The 20,815-nt window shown below is 49.2% G+C and overlaps 1 protein-coding gene across 4 annotated transcripts in view; it reads right to left on the bottom strand.

The window, feature by feature from the left end:
• Positions 1–20,815, bottom strand: part of LOC144152740 (uncharacterized) — a 203,813-nt gene that overhangs the window by 36,284 nt on the left and 146,714 nt on the right. For all 4 annotated transcript variants that reach the window (XM_077684156.1, XM_077684160.1, XM_077684159.1 and 1 more), the window contains one exon: positions 10,800–10,888. The gene's annotated coding sequence lies outside the window, so the exon portion shown is untranslated. The remainder of the gene's footprint in view (positions 1–10,799; positions 10,889–20,815) is intronic.

Genomic DNA, 20,815 nt, shown 5'->3' with positions numbered 1-20,815 from the left:
TCCCCAAAGACCCTCGAAAAAAAAAAAAAAAGGAAAAAAAAAAAAGCGCTCAGCCTCGAATAACTCGCGACTCGGAACGGCTGGGAAGGCGAGCCGGTTCCCCACAGGAGAGCGACCGAACCGCATACACTGCGAGAGGAAAAAAAAAAAAAAAGTCGAGGGCACTGTGGAAAGCAGCGGCCATGCTGGGTGAACAGTGCCGACCCCAGACGGTGTCTAGAGCCTAACGGCTGCCGAGCCCAATGGGCAAGGAGAAGCCAACTATACAGGCCACCGCGCCGCGGACGGCGCGGCGCTCCCCTCGCTCGCACGTCGCGCCAGCAGTGCGGGAGATTATTCAATTGTCGCGCAGTCCCCGCAAGATGGGAATACCGCACACAACGCCCCTCCTTCACCACCTAAGGGGCGCAGCACCACCCAAGGTAATAAAAAAAAAATAATGCAGAAAAGAGACGACGGGGAGCGGAGAGAGTGCAACGGCGTTCCCAACGGCCCATGGCCTCACTGTTTGCCCGGCAAAGCCGAGATGCTCGAGCCTGAAAAGGCGCGGCTTTCCTCGGCGTCTTTGTGCGTCACCTCGGGGTCTCGACGAAGCACAGAGGCCGCCGTCGCCACCTCCCTCTCGCGGCCGCCCCGGCGAATCCCTTTTACACGAGTCACTCTTATAAGTAAGTCAGATTGATGGTCCGCACCGCTCCCCCTGTCCGCATTGATATGCGGCGACAGGGATCGCCAAATTCATCCGGGGATTTCGACGAATGCGGCCGGTCTTGTTGCCACGTATATACGCCAGATATACGCTGTGCGATATGAAGTAACGTGTCGTGCGATGGGGAGTTTATGCCGGGGGATCTTGTATCTCGCCAGAACATCGGTCAAGTGAGTCGTAGTCTGGCGTGTTCCGAAAAGATTACCTGGATCCGAGGATGACAGCGGAGGGTGGTGCGAAGACATCGAGCGCGGGGGCATCATTTATACCCAACCAACCATTTAGAAATACAAACCACCGTAAAGCCCTGCAAGCACAATGCTGGCATTTCAACGAAACAAGGAAGAAAAAAAAAAAGATTTGAGCAGATCTTGCATTCGTCTGCCTTGGATGTAAATCGAATATCTCGCAGGCGAGTAGCGAAGTTCAGAATGCTGTTAAGTGCGCAGAACTAAAATTGCGACACCGCATTTTAGATTGCAAGGCGAAACTTCAATGTACGACTGATACGACAGAATTTCAATGTACGACTGATACGACAGAATTTCAACAAGAAACGACTGTTAATTAAAACAAATCCTCTCGCAATCACCGGGGCGTAAAAATGTTCCTCGGTGTTTTGACAAGTCCGTAAATGTGAAACTCGTTCTCAATGATGGCCTGACAACCACTTGTTTCTCTACAAACGCCGTTCAGTAGCCACAAAACTAAGTAATTAGAATTTGCATGTGATCTTGAATGACGATAAATTTAGCCCTGAAGCGACGCCATAAAATCGGCGGGGAGGGTGGTGTGATGTAAACGGCACTTTCTAGCGCAATTTCCTGGTTTAAAAAGCGCTCTTAAGATATCGACAGGGAATACGTAAAACATGGTTTATGTACCCTAGCCTTAATCTGGGAAGGTATGCAATGTTTGCAACCCTTTTCAACGTACCCTAAATGCTGCCGACCCAGAATAGTGCTGCATACGCTAGTACAGTCAAAACTCGATCTAACAAAACCAGATCTTACGAATTTCCTGATTTAACGAACAAATTGGGATTCCCTCCCAGGTGCCTGTACGGCTCAATGCTTTTATGAACTCGAACTAACATAATAGATTCAGCGCTATTCCCGATTTAACGAAGGATTTAGAGAGACAAACACCTTTAAAAAGGGACACATTTTGAATGTGTTTCGTCAGAACGCCACGAAGATTATTTCGCCCCGTCAGGGAAACAAACGAGACACCTAGTTTTCAGCTCTACGAGATAACCTCAGCAGTCCCATGGCTGCAGACCACGACATCCTGGCCAGCACGCTTTCCACAATCTTGAAGGGAATTAGGACGCCATAATCCATGCCATTTCGTCTGGAATTGCGCCGAAAAAAATTAACCTCAAGACAAGCCCGCACTAGATGTTCGAGGAAGCCCTGTTTACCCGGTTCAAGGATATGAGAGCCAAGAACGTTCCGCTCAGCGGGGAAGTAGTACAACAAAAGCGCCGTGTCTTGCTGGAATCAACTGCTCGTAAAATGACAGTCCCGATTTTACGAAGTTCTCGATTTAATGAAATAATTCGCGATTCCCGGTGACTTCGTTAGATCGAGTTTTAACTGTAGTCCGGTTGCCGCTCAGATGTCGAGCGCGCGGATGAGGGGATGCCGCTGCGTGAGGCTACGTGGCGCGATCTATGAGCGCATCCCGTGATACCTGTTTCTCATTTTTGCGTGCCCGAAAGGAGAGCTCCGCCATGTAAGCTCTTACGCCTCAGTCGGAATTCAAATTCACCAAGAAAAACTAAGAGGAAGACTTTTCAGCCCTACATGGAGCAACGAGCCAATAGTACGAATCTTTACGAAAGTGACTGCATGCTAGCGCAGGGGCCACCCAAAATTGAATTCAATTGAACAAAATAAATAATAAAAAATCGGTAATATCGAACCATCCGAAAACACACATCCCGAAGGAACAGCCGATTGGTATTTTCCGAATTCTGAGGAGTAATCCCGCTCCAATGTTCACACGCAGCTTTCATGGTAGGGCAGCGCAAACGTACGTGTGTGTGTTGTCGCTACCTTTTCGGTACTTTTCTCGTGCACGCAAAACCGCGCTTTATGCGCGTAAATTGATGAGAGGCGCCGAACTTCTCCGGATTCAAAGGCGCAGAGCGACGGAACTTCACCCATCCCCCGCCCCCATCCGGAACCGCAGGTTGCAGGCGCGTACACAAAACCACGAACGCCGCTTTCATCATCAGACAGGCCACAGCTGCTGCGCTACCAAGACTTCGCTCTTCTAAGGAGGAAAATTTACACCTCCGCAACGCCTCGTCCACCTACTCTCGGCTTACTTTCCGATTTCCCGTAAAGTATTTCGAAGCCACCGAGCGTACGTCCAGGAGAGCCCCAGATCACTCCAAAACAAGGGGAAAGAAATAGAACAGCAAACATGCAAGCACCGCCCCTTCCACTCCTCCGCTCCTTTCACGCTGTGCGCTGTATATCATTCCCGTTAGGCGCTATGGCGGTGAGAGGGAGATAGAGAAAAAACTGATTCGCGCAATCACCGGTCACTGCGAGCGCATCTGCATGCAACAGGGCAACTTCGTCGCCTCCTCTTGCTCCTCCCTTCCCGTCCCTGAGGCCAATTTCACTTTCGAACGCGCATCCCTGCGCACTTCCTGAGCAGGACGGGCGACCGGAGATGGGAGCGCTCGAGCGCCGGCGATACAGCGCGCTCGCCCACGGCCCAGCGCCGCGTCGATTGCCGCCGGGTGGGGAAGGAGATGACGCCCAACGAACACTCCCGCCGGCGTTCTCCTCCTGCCTGCCCCGCCGTGTGTACGGGAGGGGAGCGGCTGAGATCATTTCAAAGGAGACGGCGGCGCGCCTCATAGAGAAGTCGGCACCGACGATAGCCTACATCTAGACGGCCATCCGTGTATATATTCGCCAGACGCGAGCAGAAAACTATACAGACAATGGAAGATATCTACGGACACGCCCGGTCTCTCTCTCCGTACGATACAAATACAACGAGGAGGAAATACACATCCGCGCGGCCATTGCTGTGCACACTTTCGACTATGAACACGCCGAGGGGAAAACGTGCTCCCGAAACGGAGAGAGCAAGCAGTCTGCAGACGGATGAGGAAGATGATGGGACGAGGGTAGAGCGGCGGAGACGAGTTACAAGAAGCTGGAAGGGGGGAACTCGAAGACCGGACAGAAAGGAGGGGCGCCCCCGCCGCCGTCTTCGATTGAAAATGTCCGGGAAGGGTGCATACATTTGTCCGCAGAACGCCGAGAACCATCGACAGTGTGTGTGTGTGTGTACATACCGGGCGGGCGGGAGGGCGCGCACACGCAGCCTCTCCCACGCACCCCAGTGTAGGGTACATGCCAGCAGAGGGATCGGAGTAAGCACTGTATGTATGTGCCGGCAGTTTGGGGGGAGGGCCGCAGGGGTGGGGGGAATCGGGTCGTTTACTTTCACTGCCCCCGGCTCGGAATCATGCGCTCAGTGAGCGAGGGTGCGCGGATGCCGACGCTTGCACTTTTCTCGGCTCCCTTCGCCCGCTGGCTGCGCATAAGGCACGTCCTTGACTAACCCGGCGCTGTTGGCTGACTGCGGGGACTGTGTCAAGATAGATGGAGGCCTGATCGCCGCGAGTTTGCTCAAGAGACGGGCCCTGTACGGAGCGAATCAATCGGCAAAATTAGGCTCGTCCGTCTTGTTGCCAGCGTGCTTAGCCGGGGCGTGTGGCGTGTCGGGTGAGCGGGTAACCCTTTTCTTTTTACTTTTGCTGTTCTTCGGGAGAACAGTTTTGTCAGAGTCAGCCTGCTCCCTGTTCTGCTTGGGAGTGCTAAAGAGCAATACGAGATATTGCTCCAAGGATGCAAAGAGCCGGCCCATAGCAGCCCTGATTGAGAAACCCCTCTCGCCCCTTGAGAACAGTGTCAAGGCTTCACCGTACCACAGGGACCGAACAATGATGCCGCACAGGGCTTAATCAGAGCAATGGCTCGCTATGGCACAGTACAGGTGAAGAAATGGGCGCGCAATGGCTGTGGCGTGTCCCCCACGAAAATTTGAAGATAGCGGCGTAGCAGAAAGAAAGAAAGAAAGAAAGAAAGAAAGAAAAAGAGAGAGAGAGAGAGAGATAGAGAGAGAGAGAGGGGGGAGAGAGGGAGGGAGGGAGGGAGGGAGGGAGGGGGTGATTTAATGTTCATCATCATCATCATCACCAGCCTATCTACGCCCACTGCAGGGCAAAGGCCTCTCCCATTATTCTCCAACTACCCCGGTCCTGTGCCAACTGTGACCAATTTAGCCCCGCAAATTTCTTGATCTCATCTGCTCATCTCATCTGCCCATGTGCGCATCTTATTTAATGTTACAAAGCCTGAAACAAGAACAAAGAGAAAATGGCCTTCTACACACCGTGCTAGAGGCGTCGCAAATACGTTAAGTGGGGTGGCACTGCTATTGCGCACAGGACAGAAGAATCTTGGGTGGAAGGGATCGCTGCGGGAGAGAATTGGACAAAGAACAGCTTGGACGCGTCGAATGTCGCAAATGGCCAAGAAATGCACACGTGGTAGAATTTGTAATAAGCGCGTTATTTGGAGTGCGCACAGAGGCGGAGATCAAGGCGCTAGAAATAGATTACCTATATAGTTTCGCGTCTTCCTGACATATTTCGATATCAAAAGACAAACGACAAAACGGCGTGTCACGTAACAACAAAGCGACAAAACGACACACGACAAAAGAGCGGGCGTAAAAATGGCACGAGGATATATTGAACGCGTGTCATGAAAAGGTGCAGTGATAAAACGGCCCCACGACAGCGCACGCGCCAAATACGAAATCTCTTCGCTCTCTCGTGCGGAGACACACTATGTGTTCCTTTCGTAGCGCTTCGCTGTCTTCATTTTGTAGCGTGAGCTACACTGGCCGAGTTTGAGCAGTTTCGCGTGGCTCCTGGAGAGCCGTGCTGCGCATGCGCGAGGAGCAGTGACGTCACACGGCGCACAGAACCTTGCTTGCTGCCCAGCGTCTCTCACACACACCCCACGCGCCCAGCGTCTTGGCCGACCTCCGTTCCGTACGTGGCGGCCCGGTCCACTTGATGATCATGGGAAGGGTGGCCGGGTGTGGAACCGATGGCTCGTGCGTCGCAGCAACACCGGCGTGCGCCTGTGGAACCAGCTTGGTGACGCTGCGCCGGAGCCGCTTGATAAATATACAGGTGTAACATAATACGTACACCATGTGTGTGTCATTGAAGCAGCAGTGAGCATAATAATCAAGCTAATCCTAGACAACCAAAAAAGCTAAGAATAACCAGCTGAAGCTTAGCTCACGCTACGTATATCCTGGCATGGCCGAGCTAAGCCACTGTTAATTTTTTGTGAATACGAAACTATTATATCGCTCACTCATCACTTACATTCCTCGTGCACTTCTTTCGCCGCAGAGCTTGCGCACACGTGGTGAAGAGAACGCAACCTCTCTGAAGATAATTTTTTGAGTGCGCAAGCGTTTCTACAGAGACCCAACGAGTAAATTAGTCCGTCCACCTGCAACGCTTGCTGTGTCACACTTCTACTGCATAAGAAGCTAGCATTAATAAAATTCCCTAGGCCCCTCATCATTCTCTGTAAGCCGACTTTCAGTGACACCTAGAAATGTCTTTCTAGCAATGCACTGTGCGTAGCAGCGAAGCCGACTTTAATAAGGCTCCGTGCGTAGTGTTCTAAAGAGACACACGGGGTCTTATGGGGAATCAAAGCGAAGCTTTCTAGGCCTAACTGATGGCTACCGTCCCGTCGCCATAAAGCAGTGCAGGAAAGACAGTGTGTAACATAACTATGATGATGAAGATAAGCGAAGGCACATTTATTGTCAATCAAAGAATGGAATGCGTTACCGGAATGCATAGTGGGAATACGAGAATCTGCTTCATTTAAGAAAGCCATTTTTGCTTATCTCGAGTCAAGAACTGTGCATTGATTGTAAGCGATTTTTGAGTGTTGAAAGTGGCTGTTGAATGTACGCGACTTTGATCCGATTTTGAACCCGCCATGTTGTCGTTCAAGTTCACCCGGATGTCCCTGTTCCTGCTCGTGCCTTCTCTCCCATTCTGTTGCATGTGTTTTAAATATTGATTGTTTAAATTACCCCCGCTATGTAATGCCTCTCGGGGCCTTTAGGGTATGTAAACAAATGAACAAATAAATAAAACCAAGCGCTTCAAGAAGAAAACCCTTCCCGCGGTCAGAATCGAACCTGGATCCGTCGCGTTATGAAGGCGACGCCTATCCGATCTCGCCATTTCGGATTTGCACGTTCGGAATTAAATCGGAGCTTTCCTGGTTTCACTGATGGCGACCGTCCCGTCACCCAAACTCTGTGAACCCTGGAACCCCAGCGACAGCGACCGAATCTCTCACGAAAAAGCTGAGCGTTTCAACAACCGCCGTTGTCGATAGACAAAGGGGCGTTGGATTTTTCGGCTGGCGCCTCGTAGGCGTTGTGAAATCTCCCCCCCCCCCTCCCCCTCTGCAGCTCTAGCGCTATATGCATTGGCCGCGATAGCAGTGATATGCGTGCCGTGCTCGTGAAGCTCGCCAACAACGTCAGGCGTCGTGAAATTGCCGTACTCGCTCGCCAACGTGCCCCGACAGCGTAATTAGTGTCGCATAACGGCCGCCGCGAGAGCAGTCTGTCTTGATTTTACCTAACCGGCCAAACCGCTTCCGCTCACTGACTAGCCAGAGTCACCATTAATTATTGATAGTCTGGCTAGTCAGTGAGCGGAAGCGGTTTGGCCGTCTCAGGGTAGAGTGGGGGTAGGGGGGGGGGGGGGGGGGATTTCACAACGCCTACGAGGCGCCTGCCGGATTTTGTTTTCATACAAAAAAGACAGCCTATATTTAGGGTTGTTCCTTTTCGGGTAAAAAGCCGATTTTACCCCATTTTTGCATTCCGAACATGTTTCAGGAGAATCGGGTTAATCCCCCGATTTCACCGCGAATGTACCTTTTCAAAGTAACGATCTGCACAATCGTGGGCTGACGGTCCGCCGCTCTCAACCAGTACTTGCTGGAAGTAGGTCACACAAACACAGCTTTCGAACTCGCTGAACATTGGCATGACTCTATCGCTCGCTACCCCACGCTGGAAAATGCTGCACTGACATTGCTGTACCTAGCTAATGGAAGCTGTGTAGTCGAGAGAACTTTCTCCCAGCTGAGACAGCATCAATGATCGGACAGGCCTGGAAGAGAGACCGACACATAGCGCATGCTAATGATGTTATGTAAACACAGATGTGTAAAATATCGACGACCTGCTTTTTGTAAATAAAATGTTTCATTTTTTAGAAGCTATCAATGCTCTTTACTGTCATCATTACTGATCAATTTCCAAACGAATGCCAAACTTAGGAGAGTACTTGCTAGAAAATCCTGATATCCCCCCGATTACCAGCTTGAAGCGAACACCTATTTTAACGCGTTAGAACTAGGAAGCTGCAGCTTTAACATGAAAAATCTAGAATTTCGGTATGGTTTTGCAAAAAAAAAAAAAAAAAAAAAATCCCGATTTCCCACCGATTATTAGTTTGAAAAAAAGTACCCGATTTTTACCCCCCGATTGTGAAAAAATATATAAAACCCGAAAACGAACAACCCCACCTTTATTGCCCACAAAAGATGTCTTCCGAGCATTGCATTTGTTAAGAGTAGTGAAGCCGACTTTACATAGACTAGACGTATAGCAGAGTTGCGTATGCTTTTCAATTCCCACGTGAGAGTTCCTGCAAATATTTTTTGTGTGTTCTGTCAGTCTGCCGCTGTGATGTTTTGACGCACGCCGTTTTGGCCACACTGTACACGCGTTGCGGTGTTTCGGTGCAGTTCTGGAGTGTCGTTTCGGCGTCCTGTTCTGTAATCTTCCCGGATGTCCATATATAGCTAACCATGTCACAACACGTTCTCTGTACGAGAGGTGGTAAGATCATAATAGGTATTTAGAACAACGCTTTGGGTACAAAAAAAAAAAGCTTTCCTGTCTCTACCGTCTAATTGCTGAGTAAACGACGTCAAAATGAAGCAAAATGTTTTCGTTATTTTTAGGGGAAGAGAGGGGTAATATTTTTCTTTTTTTCTTTTCTTTTTTTTCTTTTTTTGCGCACGCGCCTTTGCGGATTAGGGTCTTTCACGCCCGTAGGTCTTTAGAGTGGCGCGTTAACTGACTTTGAATCCCCACGTTCATAGTTCCGACTATTCGAGTCGCTTACGGCTTCCAAGAAGCAATACCACGACCCGCAAAAAGGTGTCGCAAAATACAGTAAGCCAGAAACAATGTAGTGTTTGTGAAAGTGTAACAAAGCATCGCAGTTGCGGTCGCACGACTTCACTTAAACCAAGAGAAACACCGGAGGTGAAGGTAAATAAGCTTACTAGAGCCAGAAACGGAACCCCAATACCACGACGCCAGCCGAGATTTTCTTTTCTTCAAACACTGTATCGCTTTTAAAGCAACGGGGAAAACTTCCTTGAAGCAGGAACACTTCCAGACGTAACAGGTCACTGTGGCGGATGCCTGCAATTCAGGCGGCGTTCTTTCACAGATTATCCGAAAGGAAATACAAGCAACCGGGTGAAAGTTCTCCTCCCAAAAAGTCCGCAAAAAACACGCCGGATAACACACAGGCACAACCGCTAACACGCACAGAAAAAAGCGAAGACAGGTCGGCACCATCTGCCGACGTCCAGGGCGGGTTCAGATAAGCAAAGCTCCCTGGCACACGCCGCTCCCTTCTCAGTTTCTTACTGGCGAATTCAGGTCAGGAATTTTTCGGTATACAGGGGGAACACCTAGATAAGGTGTAGGAAACAAGAACCCCGCAAAGAAAGAAAGCGCAGTAGCCTGCGCTTCCATTCAACAACTGCGCGTCGATGAGGAACACAGGACCGTGAATTGAGGTCAATATTTTGGTACGTACACGCAGAACTTCCCCATCGAACTTTGAAGATAAAAAACGCAAATAAAAAAGCTCTAGAGCTCCAGACGAGGGGGGGGGGGGGGGGAAGAGAAGAGTGCGGTTGTCGCTCGCGGTGTTGTCGCAGCTGTCGCGAGCCCATTTCTCGGACGGGCGTAAGCATTCCCGGAATCCCCGCAGGGTGGAAAGTACCGGGCACTTTGCCTCCCCCCACCTTCGCGCCCGGCTCCAAACATGGCGGTGTCGGACATACCAGCAGGCAGCGCGGGAAGTTATTCCAGGCTGCGGAAAGAAAAACAGGTCGGTGGTCGACGACGAGACGGTCCCAGTGACAACAAGCCCAAGCTTTCTTCGATCGCAACCGTTTGCTGCCCGGATCCCTTTGCTCCCTGCTGGAAGGGAACTGCCGTAGGGGAATGGTCATTAATCGTACCACGCTCAATTCTCGGTCCAGCCAACGTAAGTTCGACGTAGCTCCACACAGGAAAGAAGCGGTCAGGGTCTTCAAGAGAAATAAGACTACGTTATTTTGTAACCATCTCTACGGAATGCGCGCGTGTGTGTGTGCGTGTGGGTGTATGTGCATGTATGTGTGTGTCCGTGTGGGCATGTGTGCGTGGTGGTGTAAGGGTGGGTGCGTGTGGATGTGCGTATGTTAAGTACGGTCTTACTGGCTGGATGCCGCTGTTCAAAGTTCTTAATTTCGTGGCACCCTCTCAGAAGAGGTGGCCCTACTTACTATAAACAAAACCAGAGCCAAGCTCTCTGTTTGGCACCGGCGACCGATGCGCGATATAGTTCGCCTGAGGACTAACGCACTGAGCCACAGTCTTACAAAGGCTTCGGGCGTACGTGAAGAGGTTCAAAGGCAAAGCGCAGTTTGGATTTAGATTTATGTCATCTCGCTGAAATCGAAGTTCATCGGCTGCATACATTAGCATTTTAGAGGAACTACTAGTTACCCGTTCTGGGCGTAACTGTTGCCTCAAGACATGTGTAAAAGGTTTATAGCTAGGCCCAATGGCAGGCGTAAATGTACACCCACACTAGCAACAACTGCTGCTATAAGAAAAACCGCAGCGGCAGACATACCCAGAATTCGCGCAGGGAGGCTGCTGGCCATGTCGCCTTCTCCTTTCGCTCCATCCTGCAGACACTTGAATCCGCCCACACAGCATCACCTGCAAAGAAGCACAGGCGGGTCCGTCAGAAATTTCATTTGAGACCTCAACGCCCCCAAGAAACGCTTGGCCAGCGTAATCGTTCAACATAGAACAAACGTGTTCGGGAAACCAACGAAATTCGCGCTGAAATTGGCGAGGAAGAAGTGCGGCTGGGTAGATTTGCGCGATACGAACAACGAAGAAAATGTGGAGTACACAAGTATCCAGCAGTAGGGGATGTAAGCGCAGGAATGCGGTGTTGCTGGTGGAGATACGAGGCAAGAGACTCGAGGAGAAAAAGATAAACCAGATTGACGCGGGGCGACGGTATATCTTTACTCACTGAGGAACGCATTACCCCCGCACTGATCCACCGACGGCTGATGAATGGGCTGGTGACTATCGAAGACCCTAATTGGCCACCGTTAAAGTTGCAAGCACTACATAATCACTTCGCCGGGTTAAAGATCGTGCAGGACAACATTCCGAGTTTCTTAAGGGGGAAAGGGGGTGGGGGGGGCATAGTGGACGTAGGTGTCCAAATACGTCTGCGGCTAACTTCGCTGCTTTTAGAGCAATCAACTTAAAATTTCGCAGAGTAAGCATAAGAAATATCTACTAACCGTGCGCAGAATTTCACCCAGAAATATTTAATAGGTGTTCAAATGAAATTTTAAAGTTAGCTTTTTTCTCGGCTTAAGGAACATTTGCAGAAATGTTTTTACAGGCACAGAGCTGAAACATTTTCTATGTGTGCTAAGTGCCTCAGGCTTTCTTCCTAAACAGAAAAATAATGGTGGCAATAGCATTGATTTTTTTTAATATTTACATAGCACAAACACAAATTTTAATCATTGTCGACAGAATAAAGTGCAAATAAAAAAAGTTTAGTGAGAACATGCTTAATCTGGTCCATAATGGGTATATAGCATTAATAAACAACTCACGAAAAATGCTTCCGGAAACTCAAGTAGTTGAAGAGAAAATGTTCCTTTCCTCAGCGGAAATGGTATTTCGAAAAATACCATTTCAAACTTTTCGTTTTATTTATTTATTTTTTTTTTTTTCAAATTGTCGCTTCTTGCGCGGAGTCTGAGAAAAGCGATGCAATGCTACTATCACAGTGGACTTCAGACGTGAAAGATCGCTCTAATATATCGAAAAAGAAACCAATTACGTCGCGCAAACAGAACAGACGACCGACCTGACGTAAACAAACGTTTCGCAATGCATGCGCAACGCTATTTCAACTAACGCAGCAGCGCTATTACGGCATATAGTCAGCTACGAGAAAATTCAAATAAATATGCGCTGTATTTGTCAGTAATTATAAAAATAAACATTATCACGCATTTTTGAAGAAAATATAACAATAAATACCACTGTGCGTCAAACAAAACTTGCAGCGACTAGGCGGGGCCACGTAAGTGCACGTTTGGCGCCATTTTTAAATGACTTCTGGTGCACATCTGATGATGCCAGTTCGAGGGAATGTTCTCTAGTAATGTTAGAATACTTTGGCACTATAATAAAAAATGTGATTTTTAGTCGGTTTCACGCGCACTTGCTTTCTTCGCGGGAGATGCGGTTTCAGAAATCCCGCTGCTCGTGCGCACCATCGTCCTCGCACAATTTCGTGACGTCTGCTGTGACGCACCCAAGGAACCTCCTTGGACGCACCACGCTCGCACCTCCGCCGGGTGCCAATCACTGCTGTGGTCTTCATCTACGTCACCGCGCGGTTTTAGTTCGATCTCCTGCTGGCTCTTTTTTTCTGTACTCAGTCCGGCAACGTGAATCCGCCCGACATCCTTACCGAGTACGCTGCTTTTGGCACGTTTCTTTTTCTTCAAATATACGAGCTTAAAATTTGAATTTGGCTCCTTAACGCCGGGTCGCTGTTAAAAGCTGTAAATTCTAGTTTCCCCCGTTCGCACATCATTCCTAACAAGGAATGGACAATTTGCAGCTGTCGCCAGCAGCGGACGTGTGAAGCCCTGGGGAGCGTTGAAACATGTTATAACCCTTTTACACAGTACAAAGGTCTTCTAGTGCACCGCTTGAGGGGTAGTTCTAAAGTTTTAGTTCTAAATTAATTTTTTGTTTCACCCTATTTCTCACCCCATTTGGTGACCTCGGCCATGACGACACACTCGAAGTTCATCGACACCACCACCACCACAAGCAGCCTATTTATGTCAACTGCAATATGAAGTCCTCATCCATGGCCTTCCAACTACCCCTGCATATCCTCTTTCCTGCGCAAAGAGACAACACTCATTGCGAAATAGGTGAGCATTACAATATTGCATACCGAAATTGAACCAAAACACATGACAAACACGCCTGCTACAGTTCACGAGGAGAGCAAAAGGTCGTCATCTGTTGTGCTTTTTTTTTTCTTTCGAATATATAAAATAGCTGCGGATCAATAAATCCGATGAATAATGAGACAGAGGGCTACTCCATGAGGTTTAATTGCACAAGGCTGGCGCAAATAAGGAGTTCTGGATGGTCGCTCACTCTGTGTTTCTTTAATCTGCCTTGCTATTCTGTATCGCGCAACTTAGAAGAACAAGGATTCTACGAGTCATATCAACGAGTTTAAGGGGACCTAGTTATAGTCTCTAAAACCGACAAGTTTGACTCTTTTGCGGTGGCGCCCACCAACCGCAACGACACACGGTTTGGGCCGCAATCCGGAACGCTCTATGCAGCATGTGAAGTTGAACAAAGGGCGATCTGGGTTTTTAGAGCACACAGCGCCTGTCGCAGTTTAAAAAATAAGTGTGGCACGATCCATCACTTTTGGCTCTCACGCACGCCTTTCTCGCGCATTTGAGCCTGGCTTGAGGGAGGCGGTGTATACCGCAAGGGTGGGCGTTGTCCCCTCTGCTGTTCCCACCATTGGATTACAGCGGGCACCCGTTCTCCTTTTTGGTCATGCACGGATACATCCTCTCTTTCCCCTAAAGATTAATTGGCGCACGAGTTAAACTACCGCCCCAAACGTACAGACGCCGCCACATGCTCCCCGATTCGTGATTCAGCGTGCTCTGGCGAAATGCGTATAAGGCAGGCTTCGATACGCGGCTTCGGGTGCTGGCGAATCGAAATTGGCTCCACTTGGTCTTCGGCGGCAATGAATTATGCACCACGTGAGAGACCGGCCCGGGCCAGCACCCCCGCCAAGTTAGCGTCATCCATCACTGCGCGGGCTGCGCGGGTTCTCGATCGCGCCGGAGGTGTGCACGCGGAAAGGCGCGCAACGAGCGCTCGGCAACGAATCCGCGCGACTCGAGCTCTGTGCCAGCCGCTTACTTTTGCTTGTTTGCCGGGAGCCCGCGACTCCCGATGAACACGAGGGCGTATTTAAACGACGTATAGTCGGAGTCTCGGAAAGTGGACTTATGCGCACTCATATGGTCGCAGTCTCTGGCTTGTTTGGTTTGGAAGCGACGGCCAAAACGCGTTTGCTCTGCAAACACTGCGCGGTTTCGAAATAACTTTTCGTCGGCTGTTCCACCACCGTAGTTCAACACCGAAAAGCGCTCCAGAGTTCTCGAAAGCGCGGCGTGCAGCTTCCTTATGCTTTTGAACATGCACCGCGACAGGTGAAACCTTTAAGCGCGAGACACATGCATGACTAGAGCATACGCCAGTAGCATGCGACTGATCATTACGACTGATCATTAGGGCCGGTTTTGGCGTCGCACGCTCGTCCGAGGAGGCTCACGACGTGCGATAGGCGAGCCAGATGCAATCGTACGATCGTCGCGACTATCGTACGGCCGCAGCCAATGAGAGAACAAAGGTGTCGTCATAACGACGTCAGTGTAAAAGCTTCTTTCAAGGCCGCGAGGAGGCGCTGTAAGGGAGCGCAGTACCCTAAGCGGCTACCAGCAACGCAGGTAATCACCGAAGCTCGCTCTCCGTAAGGCGACTCCTCCACGCTGGCCAAACCCAGTGCTTTCTTTTCGTTTATTTTTTTTTTTTCCTTTCTGAGAACTTTTCTTTTTCAAAAGGAGTAGCTTAGCTTTGTACGTCCAGTGGATCATGGCTGCAGCGAAGAAAGCGAACTCCAACATCAGAGCAGTAGTTGACGAGCAAAACGCGGGAATGCGGAGGGCACTCGTTGCCAGAGACGTCAGTGGCACGAGCAAACTATGGCGTTTCTAAGCGCTCTTGCATCCCTTGGCTGACTGACCACATAAAACTTACTGCATGACTTCATAGCCCTTTTATTCCGTAAAATTAAACGCGGATTTTCTTTTGACTTTTCCAACTTTCTCTAGCATGAGTCCCAATCGGTCGAAGTACACCGGAGCAGGGAGGCAATAATGGAGCAAACAAAGTGGTCGGCGCATCGCACGCGCACTTTGGAGCATGTGTCCCGAATTCACACGTACGACTAGTCGTAGCAGCCTTATTCCCGACCAGTCGCGCATCGCCTACGACGGCGCAGTCGTGCATGTGTCTCGCGCTCAAAGCGCGAAACACATGCACGATTACAGCATGCGATTAGCATGCGACTGATCGTTACGACGATCGCACAGGACCGGTTCTGGCTTCGTACGCTGGTAGGAGGAGGCTCACAACGTGCGACTGGCGAGACAGATGCAATGGCACGATCGTTGCGACCGTCGTGCGGACGCAACCAATAAAAGCCGAAAGGTAACGTCCTAATGACGTCACTGTGAAAGATTTCTTTCAAAGCCTCGCGGAGGCACTAGTGGCTAGTGGCTAGTTCCGAGCCCTACGCTAGTTCCACGTGCGCATGGGGCCATGTGTCCCGAATTCACATGTACGACTAGTCGGGGCAGCCATATTTCCGACAAGTCGTGCACCGCATGCGACGGCGCAGTCGTGCATGTGTCTCGCGCTTTAAAGACCGTGTCGTTCGTGCAGTTGGTAAGATGCCGCAATTCCTATACCCAATTCCTGCTGAAATCGTCACTTAAAACCTTCAGCGGGGAAATGTCGGTCAGAAAAGCTTCAAAGAACCATAAAAGCAACTTACATATTTGCGTTATTAAAAAAAAAACATCTAGCTTTTGATAACATGCTCAACCATGTTTGGGTCCCGTACATTCTGCCTTCCTTTGTGTGTCGTATCTCGACACAACAAGTAAACCAGTACTTTTTTTACGCAAAGTCGGACACCGAAAGTATGTCACTGGAAGTGGCTCTGGAGAAATGGCCTGAAAAATTTCGGGTGCGCGTTAAGCCGGTCGACGCGCCAGCATGTGTGCATATAAAACAAACCCAGCATAATTCCTATAACGCTTTCCCTCCATGGCCGGGCAATGTCGTAACCCTCCCAAAATACTCTGAATTTTCAACCACAAAACATGTATCTTTAAACAAATGGAACGTTTCAATCAATCAATCAATCAACACCTCACAAGCGGCTCCCACGAACAATGCATATTTAGTATATTCCAATTTGGAGAAGAAAAAAAAAGTTAAGCACCGCTCCCGTTCATCAACGCGCAATCGAACGAGAATCTCCAAGCACCTCCAATAATTAATGAAGCTTTAGCCTTGATAAAAAGTTAATGAAACAGAACCTCAACTTCGGGCGAAATTCTAAAACACAACTAAGGGAGAACAAAATTACGGAGCTTGAACCCTTAGAATCGCTTGCGAGCCAAATCACGGAAGCTTCTAATACTCATTACCGATCAACATCAGCCGAAGTGGACATCAAAGTCTCCAAATTAATTAGGCCGCGTTGCTAAAAATCTGCTAAGAAGGAAAAAAAACGAAACATAAAGAAGGAAGGCGGCGCTGGAGAGCTCGTCGCGTTCATCTACTTAGCAAAATCTTTCAAGTCGCCCTCCCCACCCCGCCTTCATTTTGCACGGACTGCGACTCCATCGAAGGCGAAGCCAACGATCCAAGTGATTAATAACCGCACTGCTTTTTACACGCCCGGCGCTCGTTACGGCAAAACGCGAACTCCCGAGTGCGCGCCTGCGCTAATGGCCAAAGCGACACGGAATTGAGTCACGTTTAAAGGGAATTAAATTTCCAGCGCTGGCGGGCGCTGCACACACCCCGCATACGAACGCAAAGTGGCGCTACCATTGGCAAAACTTCATTGCATCTGTAACACCACTCGTTGAAAGTACATAGGCAGAGTTTTATATGCGGAGTTTTATATGCACTTCGAAAAGAAGAATCTAAATTAGCGCTCAAGACGGGTATGTACGCCAGCGCTGCTTCAGACTGCGTGACGCACAGCCTCAATTATAAACCTCGGAGCTACCATGATATATTCAGACGATGGCGCATACATCACTTGCGGTTACGTTCTTGAGACGCATCATCGTTGCCTTTGTAGCTCGACAACGACAAGAAAGAACGATAAAGGAAACGACAGAACGTGCGCAGTGTGCTGGACGATCTTAAAGCTTATGTATGAAAGCTGAGACGATTCGAGTAAGATTAAAACGGGAAGCGAGCGAGCGAGCGTTATAATGGAGTGGAACAGTGGCACACCGCGAATACATCATCCGCGCGATTAGACTCCCTCGAGCGGCGCGCAATTTATATTCCGCTGCTGTGCGCGCCAGAATTTCGCGCGCCAGTTTTTTTTGCGCGCGAATGCCTTGGTTTCATCGTTGCTTTGGAAAACGAATCGCTCCGGCATCAGTTACGGCGGAACGTTTCATTAACGTTAGCAAAGCCACATCTGCGGAGCGATAAAGGAAGAGTATACACGGAAACGGATACCGTAACAGACAATTTCGAGGCCTTTAATTTAAGCAAAAATCAATGATTCTTCCCAATTTTTTTTACATCTACTTCTGTCCCACGTGTATTTTATGCAGGCACCAATCCCAAGTATTTGCGACGTTTTTGTAGACATCGCGTAGTTTTTACGTTTTAATAAGGATGAAGAAATAAAGTTCAAATATTTTTGGTTGCGCTCAAACTACCGGAGTAAACTCACATTTACCCTGGGAAAACGCAAACCTTAGAGCAGCACTGTTTCAATGACACAGGATAAGTACATACTTCTTAAGGGAACAAAGCTGCAGTTCTGTGATGTTTTCTTAACAGTGCAGAGTTCGAGGTTGGTCTGGTGGCGTTAGCAGAAAAAAAAAATACAAAAAAAAAACCTACGCCGCCAGTAAACGGCGCACAACCGTAGATAAGGCATTATAACAGTGAAGCCGGCTTTCGCGCCTCCTCGAGTGTGATCACAGGAGCCATATGCGCATGCGCGCCCGTTATTATAACATTTTAAAGTTGAGTCTCTCTTGGGCTACTAAAACAAAACAAAAAAAAAGGGCGCAGCTCACAATAGTGGTGCAAGGCTGCAGAAAAAGGGGAGCTGGGGGTCGACCTAGATCACCCCCACCCCTCCCCGAGTATCCGCTGTCAGTGTATAGGACAGACCGGAACGGTCTTGCATCCGGCTAAACCTGACCTCATTCCTCAAAGAATAGCGTATAGCCTAGCAAAAACACCGCAAAACCTAACGAAACTTAGCAAAGCCTAGCAAACCTAGCAAAACTTAGCAAGATCGCAAAAAGCTAGGTCTATCACCAGCTCCGCTGTTTAGAGCGGAGCTGGCACCGCTTCGACCACTAGTGCACGCTATGCCAATTTTCTTTTTGTTTTCCCGTTTGCCACCACACACAGTCGCAATGCTTGAGAAAAATACGTATGCGGCCGGATACAATGCGGTGGAAGCTTTTCAATACGGCCAACCGACATCCCGAATGTTCGTTCCTGTTGTTACGCCGATATGTGAAAATGTGCCCGCGACTACGTATTCTCGTATATTATTTAAACTGCACTAAGCCACCTGAAAGGCGCATCAAAGGCATCGCATGCAGCGATTGCCTAGAACACAAACTCAATTCATTCGAAGTTGTATCTTACGAGTATCCAGATCTGGAAAACAAATTCTTGACTTCTATATTATGACAGTACCCTTCCCTTCAAGAATTCATTCAACCTCGTATGGTACCGCTTAATGTAATAGCGGCTCCATAGAGCATATAGGAAAATTGTTTCTGCAGTCTTTTACGGCTCCAAATAAGACGCTTTTCAGGGAGGCGGCTGTAACATCAGCCGCGGCCCTTCCAATGCACACGGTCAGTGTTTCCTAAACATAGGGCGCGAGAATAAAATAAAAATATAACGCAGGAGCCAGAAGAAGCTCAAATCAGTTTTTTACTTAATCCATCTCCACTCAATTTGTTATAACTAGCGTACAAATCTATGAACCGTTCAACCCCCACCATTTGATACATTGGTTTCCATAAGGATTTCAAGCGTCGCACCCTACAGCGAGTTCTTCAGCCCTGGCGGCGTAAAACATGGCCGTCCATAGATCGCTTTCCTTCTCTCCCACCCCACCAACGCCTCTTTCTCTCTCTTTTCTCTGGATGGACTCCCGATGCTGCAAAACCACTAAGGAGAGGTGACAGCTGAACTTAGCAGGGCGAGAGGGGGAGGGGTCATTGGTATAAACACGCGCAAGGGAGAAGCAAGTTGCGCTCATTAATCCCATGCGCAAACGAGCATTGCCTCAGCACTGCGCACTCTTAGCCACCGAAACGCTCTTTACTTCCTCCGTCTACCACGGCCGCGCAGTCACTTTCGTTCCGGAGCAAGCTACGTAGAATAGGAGCGCAGAAACGCACGCACACGGGGGCTACTAGACGTGCGCTGCCGACGAAATTACCGAATTAACCGCGGAGCCTTTCTCTCTGCCTCTCCTTCTCTAGCCCTCTCTCACGCGCGTACTACAGCCTGGAGCCGCTTGCCTCGGTTCAAAGCGGGGTTGCCGTTAATCAGGGTCTACGGCGAAGGACCGCTCCTCCCGTTAATTGCTCATCAGAGCTACGCTAGCTGCTCCCGGAGGAGAAGGAACCTGAGGGTCGGGGGAAAAAAATTAGAGGAAGTACAGAGCTCGGATTGCGCTGCTGTACAGGCTTCCCTCTCGGGTTGGACACAGCGCTGAGAAACATGTGTAAAACCGTGTAAGGGGCGGTTATTTCTCCTGAAACAGGAAACAAGGTGGAAACGTTGAAGCTTTTCAAGAGAGCCCTGTTAACGCACGTTGTTGTACTTAAGTACACCTTCTTACGATTAAAGAACGAATGTTTAAGACAGTTGAACATGCAATGCGTGATTTTCCTGTATTAAGTTTTCCCTTCTTGAATACAAAATGTAAAGGAAACACCCTCACGGGAAACTATGATATTTCTTGCTGCAACTCGACGCCCGGCTTTATTAAAAATTAAGTGCAGGATATCCCTTTCGACGCAGTCTATACGCCTCGAGCTTCGCGATCGCTGCGCCGCCTGCCGCCGCTTCTCCGCGGCGCTTGCGGGATGTCCGCAGCGCAGCTGATAGCGGCTCATGCAGTGTTTTCTTTCTCTTTCGCTTCTTTTTGGCTTTCCGCGCCCTAAACATCTTGTTATTGAGATGTCTGTAAGCAAATAGTACGTTTAGGGCATTTTAAAAAACAGCTGCGTCCTGATTAGAGTTGTTAGAGTGCTCGAACGCCAACAAGAGCTAACCGGGGACGCGGTACTGCGCGCTTCTTCGCGTCGGCGACGGCAGCGGCATATCACCACTGTCACCTCCGAATATCTATGGCGCAAGTGAATTCTATTGACGTCTCGTTTAGACCTGATATTGGCGCAGTGACAGGTAGGTTTCGTTTTGCAGCGCGGACAACGAATTCGGCCTTGTTTTTAGTGTATACATCGTCCAGAAATATCATTCGGAGAGGTGTCTTGGCCGCGTCTGACGCAAGTCCTTATAAAATTAGCCAGCGCGCCAAAGAGAGTTTATATCTCACAGAAGATTAACTTTCATAACCAACGTATCCTATACTCCTCAAGTCACGTGTCTACAAGGCATGCAGGCTTTTAAATACTCGAAACATAACTGGATTAGGTACTGCAATTTGTGACC

Source organism: Haemaphysalis longicornis, unplaced genomic scaffold (genome assembly GCF_048455015.1).
Source record: "Haemaphysalis longicornis isolate Haplotype H1 unplaced genomic scaffold, Haemaphysalis longicornis Haplotype H1 scaffold_9, whole genome shotgun sequence".
Classification (NCBI taxonomy): Eukaryota; Metazoa; Arthropoda; class Arachnida; order Ixodida; family Ixodidae; genus Haemaphysalis; species Haemaphysalis longicornis.
This window is presented reverse-complemented; position numbering and strand designations above follow the sequence as displayed.